Source organism: Alligator sinensis, unplaced genomic scaffold (genome assembly GCF_000455745.1).
Source record: "Alligator sinensis unplaced genomic scaffold, ASM45574v1 scaffold463_1, whole genome shotgun sequence".
Taxonomy (NCBI): domain Eukaryota; kingdom Metazoa; phylum Chordata; order Crocodylia; family Alligatoridae; genus Alligator; species Alligator sinensis.
Window position 1 is genome coordinate 597,749 of NW_005842584.1, and position 8,341 is coordinate 606,089.

Below are 8,341 nucleotides of genomic sequence, written 5' to 3' on the forward strand. Positions count from 1 at the left end.
TCCTGCCCTGCAGACTAGCGCTTGCTCCCCTCTCTCAATAGCCCCTAGCAGAAAAAATCCCAGGGCTAATAATTTGATGTAAAGGGCCGGAGACCAGAAGCTGTGCCAGGCGGAGATGAACCGGCAGGGCTTCCTAGATGCTGGGGTCGGAAGGGACCTCAGCAGATCATCGAGTCTGACCCCCTGCCCTGGGCAGCAAAGAGTGCTGGGGTCAGATGACACCAGCCAGATGCTTGTCCAGCCTTCTCTTAAAGACCTTAAAGGATTTTTTTGCGGAGGGAACTCTGGTCCTGTTTGGCTAGACTAGCTTTTGCATGCAAGGCTAGGTCTTGAAACAGTAGCTGCCTTATTTTATCAGGGGCCTGGAGGCATTTCTTGGTGTCAAGCATATGTTCTGCTTAAACACAAGGCCATGTGTCACCCCTGCCCAGCTGGCCTGGGAGCCCTCCACCCCGCCCTTCAGGTGCAAGGTGCCTGCCCGTCTGCCCTCACACAACATGGCGGCCACCTCCCCACGCTTCCCAACGGGAGTGAAGCTACCCCTGCAGACCCCGGATGGAGCTGCCAGGCTGCCCTCGATCAAGATGGCGCCGCCTCCCATGCTTCCCAAGGGCGGTGAAGGCAGGGGCGGGAGCCCGGATGTGAGCGCCCCTCAGGGGGCGGGGCCGGGTGCCCGGATGTTCCTCCTGCTTCAGACGGGGAGAGAAGCTGACGGATCCAACATGGCCGCCCGGGTCCTGAGGAGAGAGTGAGCGAGGCCTAGTCAGCCCGAGCCCCGGGCGGCGCCGCCCGGCAGCAGCGGGGCATGGGCCAGCGGCACTAGGGGCGGGGAGGCGGGGGACGCCCCGGAGGCCTGAGCCCCTCGGCCAGGAGCCCCCAGGAAATACCGCCCCTCCTGGGCCCCTTCGTCTCTGCTGGGGGGAGGCGAGGAGCCAGGTGTGTCTGTTGGCCTGTGGGAGAGTAGAGGAGAGAGTCTGAAGGCTGTGAATTCAAACCAGGCATTTCTTAAAAATACACTGGGGTTTTTTGGGGGGGTGGGGGGAGGTTGGGGTGGTTGGTTGGTTTTTTTTTGTTTTTTGGGGGGTTTTTTTGTCCCAGCCTCAGCTCAAACCAGCTTTTCCTGGCCTGCCAGGAGAGAGGGCGGGGAGGGGGGAGGAGAAGGCAGGGAGAGAATTGCTAAGCTGTGATCACATGTATTAATTAATTAATACAAGGGGAGGAAAGCTGTGATCCTAGAGAACGAAGGAGTCGGGAAGGTTTTCAGGACCCTCTTCGGGCAGCAGATCGCCAGGTTTTGGGGGAGTTTTAGTTCTGTCGTTTGGGAGCTTTCGGCTTACTTTCCGGGAGAGTCAAATATTTAATTGCTGCAGTTAAAAGAAGGACGAGTCTGGCAGCTGTGCGGCGAGCCGGCTGTTGGGAATGTGACGCTCCTCGTCTGCGCTCGGAGAGGGGCCTTTTCTTGGACGAAACAGTGTTAAGGGGTAGGGGGAGGGAAACGAGCACTAAAAGCGACCATCACAATTTAAAAATGAAGTGGAAGGTACGGGTTGAATTTTAAAATAATTCCCCGTTCTGTTGACCTTTCCTTGGGTATCGGTGAATTGGTTTTGGACGTCAGTTTTCCAGAAATTATTATATTATTTATTATTACAATATTAAAAGAAGAAAAATTGAGGGCAAGGAAAAGTAGGCGGGAAGCTCATCTTATTTGCAAGGTTAATGACAAGGTGTTAGCCGTAAAGAAATGGGCCAATCAGAGCTTTAATGCAAATTGTACTTTTTAAGAGAAATGACCTAGAGGGTACAAATTTGATTCTTTTCCTCTTCCCTCCCTCACGTCAACGACTCTTTCAGTGAGGTAGGCTTCAGAGTTTTTTGGGGGAAAACCTTTGGGCAACTTCAAGGCAAGTCTACCAGTTTCAATATTTCATTCTGCTCGTCGAACTTGAGAAGTTAGACTTCCCTGACCCAAGAGCCATATGTCAAACAGTTCACAATTTTTTATTTAATAAGAAGTAAAGTGAAGGGGGTTATAGAAGACTACTTAAAAATTCATGGTCGGCCACTGTATTCAAATCGCAGCACCGGAGAGGATATAAGCAGGAAAGGAAGCGCTTCAGATTCAGGTTGGTTTTTATATATTTTATAGTATGGTAGTGATTCATTCACTTCTGTTTATCTCCCTGGAAGGTACGGTTAGCCCAAGTGGAAATAGGCAGAATATTAGGTCTTGTGCTGGTCTGGGTTCGTGAGACTGACTGGGCCTCCAGCTGAAGCATTACCCAGCGGATGTGTAAAAGTTTCCCTTCCATCGGGTAAGCTTTAAACTCCAGCTAAAACAGAGTAAGTGATTTGGATTGGGAGGGAGGGGACAGAGGACAGTGAACCTGGTTCTCAAGTCAAGGCGCAAATACAAGATTGTTCGGATGGAGTCCGGTGACCCTTGCGTCTTCCTGGACTCCAGAACAATTGTGGAAAGGTCTCTGCATCCTGCCTTCTAGAATTATGGAACAAAGGAGTGCTCTATAGAGATTCTGGGGCTTAATAACATTTGAAATGGCACCAGAGGGCTAGAAGCGCATCCCCAAAGTGTGGAGCTTCAGCTCACTGAGTAACGTAAATTTTAGAAGGTGCAGAACCCTTTAACAGCCCATGGGAAGGCTGAAGGACAATTTTGTATTGGTTTCATTTTTTTTTTTTGAGGGTAAGGCTTAACTTCCAAAAATTTGGGCATGGCGCTATAGGCACACACAGCAGGGAATCCTATTGTGGAGGTGAAGGGAGGGAGTATACTCTGTGTATTGTATTAAGTTTTTGTGCTGTGGTCCAGGGAATAGGGCACTGCGCTTGGAGTAAGCTGCTTGGGCCAGATCCTGGCTCTGGTCCTGACTTCCTATGTGATGTAGGTTGCATTGCCTGGCTGACTTAGGCCCCAGTTATCCTTTCTGTACAGTGGAGAAGATGAAGCTGACTTTCTTTGAGATGCGTGTGTGGAAAGTGCTCTCAAAACAGTGTGTGATTAGTCATTGCCAAAGTGCAGTTCAGAACACTTATTTTCAGAAGCAATCTGGGTTCTGATAGGCTTCCTTTCCTCTAGTGTTATGTCCCAGCCCTAGTTTTGACCCTGAATTCTAGCTACACACTGCTCTGGTTACCACTCGTGCAGACATTGTGTTTCATCAGCTCTCTTTTTGGCTGTGTAGGCCCTGTGTACAGTGCAACTCTTGTGTGGTTACAAACTCAGCTGTGAGCTTAGCTGTCTGTGTGTCTGCCCAGCGTGGTTAATGTTTCATTTATCACCCTAGTTGCAGCTTTGCCCCTGCCTGCACCCTGGCCTTGCAGGTGACTAAATTTCTGTAGCTATCTATCTGGACAAACTGTTAGTTTGCATTTTGGAAGGATCCCTTGTTTGCCTATACAGCCAGGTTGTCCCAGCTGTCTACACGATAATAGTATCTCGGGGCGCATTTCCCTGCTTACCGCTGTTCCTGCTCCGGTTACACTCCCTCCATCCTTGGCTGAGGCATTATGGGGGATTACTTGGATACTACTCTTAAGTGATATACATGCTCAAACTTTGTCTATGGCAGGGTATTTCTGCAGGCAGATAGCAGCTGCTGCAGGAAAGTCTCTGGAGCATGCGTGTCTCTGCATGCTTGTGTTGGATCTGCAGGCTTCACTGCTCAGCTATGGTGGAAGGGAGTAGAGTGCACCCTCAGGAGACATCACAGCTGAAAGGACCTCAACAGTGGGCAGAAATCTACATGTGTTGCCTAATAGCAGAGTCCTTTCAGTGGGGGAGATGATTATTCTGCTGGCAGGAAACAAAAAGCACAGAGCACCTACTAGTGCGAACACATTTTTCCAGCAAAACTGTGCAGTGTTAGATCAAGCTTTGAGGAAGAGAGCTACCTAGCTTGCCCCAGGGTACACTGATATTATGCTGCCTACTTGTGCTAGTATACATAAAGATGCAAACCAGACTGATCTAGGTGGCTGTGCTGTGAAAGAAGCTGTTAGTTTGGGCACCAGCCTTTTTGTAGGTGTCAGGTCAGGGGAGGTGGTCATGAGCAGCACACACAACTACAGTGGTGGTTATTGGATGTACAGATCTTTCATTACGTGGCATTGGAGCCAGCTGTGAAGTTGCTTTTCATGATAAAGGCCCTTTCCACTGGAAGAAAATTCATTCATTCTATTTTTCCATATGGTTCTCCCTCGCAGTATTAGTGATGGTTTGTAGCCCATGTTTTAAACACTTTAGTTGGTGTGCTTCCTTCTCGGATAGGCTCATCCCCTGCACACACCACCCAGAACAAGCTTTATTATACTAGGTTATGACATTAATCTGGCATAGTAAAAGGAGGGCCTCAGCTATAATAAGGAACTTGTAACTGTAAACTCGCTTGCATTCAACACAAGCATCTTTAATAGCTGCTGAGCAGGGGTAGTTGATATAAAATAGCCAGGGCCTGTTTACAGTTCAGCTTCAAGTATTAGTAACATCAATCCTGCTCTACCCAGGAACGACATGGCCTCAAATAGTGTGGATAGGAGCAACCACAGGATGGCATTTTGTAAGCTACTGAGATTGCCATGCTGGCCATCAGTCCTTGTGGTCATGTATCCTTTTTGCTGCGAGCAACAATACCCATTGCTGTAGAGCAGGGGTGGGCAATTATTTTCAGAGGAGGGCTGCTTACCCAGTTTTGGCAGGCTGTCGAGGGCCGCATGGGTAGCCAGAAAGGGCCCTGCTGTTGTTGGAGCCTGCCGGGCTCCCCCTGGGTCCTACTGTCCTTGGTTTCTGTCACTTTTGACAGGAACCAAGGGCAGAGAAATAATATTAATTTCTACATTTTTTTTTTTTTTTTAGGGGCCCTGAGGGCCGGATAGAATGGCCTCGTGGGCTGCATCCGGCTCGTGGGCCGTATTTTGCCGACCCCTGCTGTAGAGGAAGGTCCAAGAAACTCCACGGTGGACAATTAGGGGTTATAATAGATGTTTCTTAAGAGCTGTTTTTCATGATGGCTTCTACTCGAATCCTTTCTTAAACTTTTGAGTTGCTAGTGTTTTCTAATTCAGGCCTACTGAATTTGGGGTTGTGTGTGGCTGTGTTCTGGCAAAAATGGAGGCATTTCTCTTGTCTGTCTTCAGTTGATGATGCTGAGGATTGTAGGTGTTTTTCAGCTGATACAGTGGGATGTCTGTGTAGAGTCCTGGGAATTAGGAGGATATATTCATCTCATTACACAACAGCTAAATATCCTGGGCTATATAGCCGAAAATCTATGCAGGGACTTAGTCGCAGTCTTAACTGTCATTTTATAGCATTGCTTATCTGCTGGGTGAAAACACCAACTTGCATGTGTTTCTGAGAGCCACGTGTCAAGTGCGCTGTGTGTAGCGATACTCAGTTTCTAACATGAATTGGGGATATGACTGGAGTCTGCTCTGCTGTGAAATAGGACCCTACTTTAACCATGTTAGTGACCTCACTTGTGACTGGGGGCCCTTCTCCTGCAGACCTTAAACATGATGTGAAGAGAGAATCTTTAAATCCAGTTAATGTAAGTTGTTTTTCCTACTTTGATCTATGTAGGATGCATGAAATCTTTCTTTTCTCCTTGCATTTTGTCTTAAATTTCCAGAGTATTAACTGTACTTCTATTTGCTGTCAGTGATGATAAACGGTTTCTTCCAAAGCAGGTGCAAAAAATGGGTTACTGGGCAATACTTTCCAAATCCAAACAAAAAAGTGTGTTGTACCCATACCATAAATTTGCTTCCAAGAGGGCAGTAGGAAAGAGAGACTGGCTATAAAATGGAGGCAAGATGAGGGATTTTTTTTATGTTGGAGCTTTTGCCATACAGAGAGTTTTTTAAACTTTTTTTTAAAGAAGAGACTTGAAAGTGCTGATCACACTCATGCCCTGCTACCATGCAAATAATCATAGCAAAGGTTGGCCAGGAGACTAAATAAGATGTTAGTTTCTTTCCAGTAACTTGTTCTCACTGATCAACTTAATACTATGATCTGGTCAGTCAAGCATTTCATTCAGTCTTTAGATAAGAGACTGAGCTTGATTTCACTTTTTTTGAGAGTCCTAGAGGATACTTCTGGGCTACACTGGGATAATTATCTCTGATAATAGCACTTTCTTAAACTAAGGTGAATGCTTAAAAATGTGGCATTGCTCCCAGTGAGCTGGGGACTTGAAAGGAAAGGCTAGTTCTTGATGCAGTTAGAATGCATGATTACTGCCATTGATCTTGAATTTTGTTGTTCTTATTATATATTTTAACTAAATTTAACTTTAGCTAACTGTAGGAACATCCGATTTTAATGGGACTATTCATGTGCTTAATATAATCAGGATGAGAGCTGAGTGCCCTGTCCTGGAGAAGCTCAAATGTTGTTCTTAGCTGTGAGTAGGTCTGCTAAAGTCAGAGGGACTATTTGCAATGTGTGAAATTACGTCTGTGCATAAATATGAGGTCAGGTCCATGATTGTAAGGGGGAAAGCCCTTGTGTGTACTTTTGTCTGTATTTTGCCTAGTTACTTAAAGTGTTTCCCCAATACAATTGGCTTCCTCCTGTTTGTGTGTCATTAACACAGCAGCAAGGGGACAAAAACACTCTTAAAAGAAAAAGTGACAGCAGAACTGTAAGAATGGTGGGTCAGCAGGGGAACATCCTGGTTGGTGGTGTAGCAGAAACTACCTGAAATTAGATTTTTGTTTTGTTTTTGTTTTAATAACCTCGTCTGGGATTATGAAAACAAGATCTTATGTTTGTTCTTTTGTTCACATTAGCATTTCAGTTTGATCATAACATTAAAATAGGAAATTACACATCCAGGCTTTTGGATAGTTTTGTGAAATGTTTTTTGTTGGTATGTCTTGTGGATTCTTTGGTGTCCTGATTTTTGGCAGGTGGAGCACTTCTGTTTTCTGTTATGGGGGGTGACTTCCCTCTTCCCTCCCCCCGCAATGCTTCTGAAGCTACATAAGGTTAAATCCTAATAGTACTTAAAACAAACGGATAGGTTTCTCGTTAATATTTATATGATCATGAAATTATCGTACTGTATCGAAGAGGTGGACTTAAGGTTGCTTTTGGAAAGTTTAATCTTGTGTTTCCTGAGTTATATGCCAAATGCCAACTACAGCTTTGCCTTGATACGACCTTGGAGGTATTTTGTGTGTGTGATTTCTATGGATGTTTAGAGGATAAGGTAAACCTGTTACTCCATGGAATGCTTTTTTGCCAATTATTTTGTTAATTTAGAAAGTGAATACTTCTGAGAAGAAAAATTTCAAGAATGTATTTGGTAATAGCCAAGTAAATCTACAAAACCAAGAGTCAAAAAAACTTGAGCCACTGAACTGCCACCTGCATTGTAGCTGTAGGAAGCTGTTTTCTGTCTCAGGTTATCTTTAACTGTATCTTTCTGTATAATCATGACTCCTGGTTTACAAGACCTTTCTGGAATTGTAAGCCAGGGATTGTGAGGGGGGAAGGAAGAGGTGTGGGTTGGGAGCAAATTGAGGCCCCCATGGTGAGGAAGGGAGTGGGGCTGGGTATAAGGCTGGGCCAGGCGCTGCCTAGCAGGGACAGTGTGTGGGATGGAGCTGCAAGTGGCTTGTCTGGTAGGGGGGATGTGTGGTTCCCACTGCTGCACACACCCCCAGGAGAGGCATGGGGGGGGGGGACTCCTCTTCTCTCCTCCTCCCCCCCCCCCCCCCCCCCCCGGATCTGTGCATGGGGCAAAGGTGGGCTGGGAATGGGTGCAGCACCAGGCTCTTCCCAGCGGGGGGAGGGTTGGCATGGGGCTGTGCTTGGGGTGGTGATGGTGCTGAGACGAGGGGCTACGATGAATTCTGGTGTGGCTGTAGCCCTCATTCCCAGTGCAGCCATGACCCAATCCCCACACTGGGAAGAGCCTGGCGCTGCCCCCGGCCCCAGCCTGCCCTCGCCCTACCCACAGATCCAGGGGGCACACACCCTCTGTGCCTCCCCCGGCAGGATGTACAGCTATTGGAGCCTTACCCCCATCACCCAGACAAACTGTGGTTCTGTCCCATGCCCCATCCTGACTGGGCAGTGCCTGCCCCAATCCCAGCCCCACTCCCTCCCTCACTGTGGGGGCCCTGATCTGCCCCCTTCTCTCCCCTCTTCCTGCTTCTTCCTCCCCAACAGACTTACCAGCCAGACACTATTCTCCAAGCGGCCAGGTTGGCTGCGTGCATGGTGCAGCTGCATGCGTGCACATGGCATTTATCGGCAACATTAATGGCTATATCAGCCAAAAAAGCCAATTGTTGATCATGTCAATTTTCG

The 8,341-nt window shown here is 47.3% G+C and overlaps 1 long non-coding RNA gene across 1 annotated transcript; it reads left to right on the forward strand.

Annotated features, from left to right (window-relative positions):
• The first annotated feature begins 683 nt into the window (after nt 1-683).
• On the forward strand, nt 684-7,720 carry LOC112551746. Its single transcript, XR_003096059.1, has 3 exons — nt 684-748; nt 2,191-2,315; nt 4,874-7,720. It is a non-coding gene; the product is annotated as an uncharacterized LOC112551746 (long non-coding RNA).
• Nucleotides 7,721-8,341: the final 621 nt, after the last annotated feature.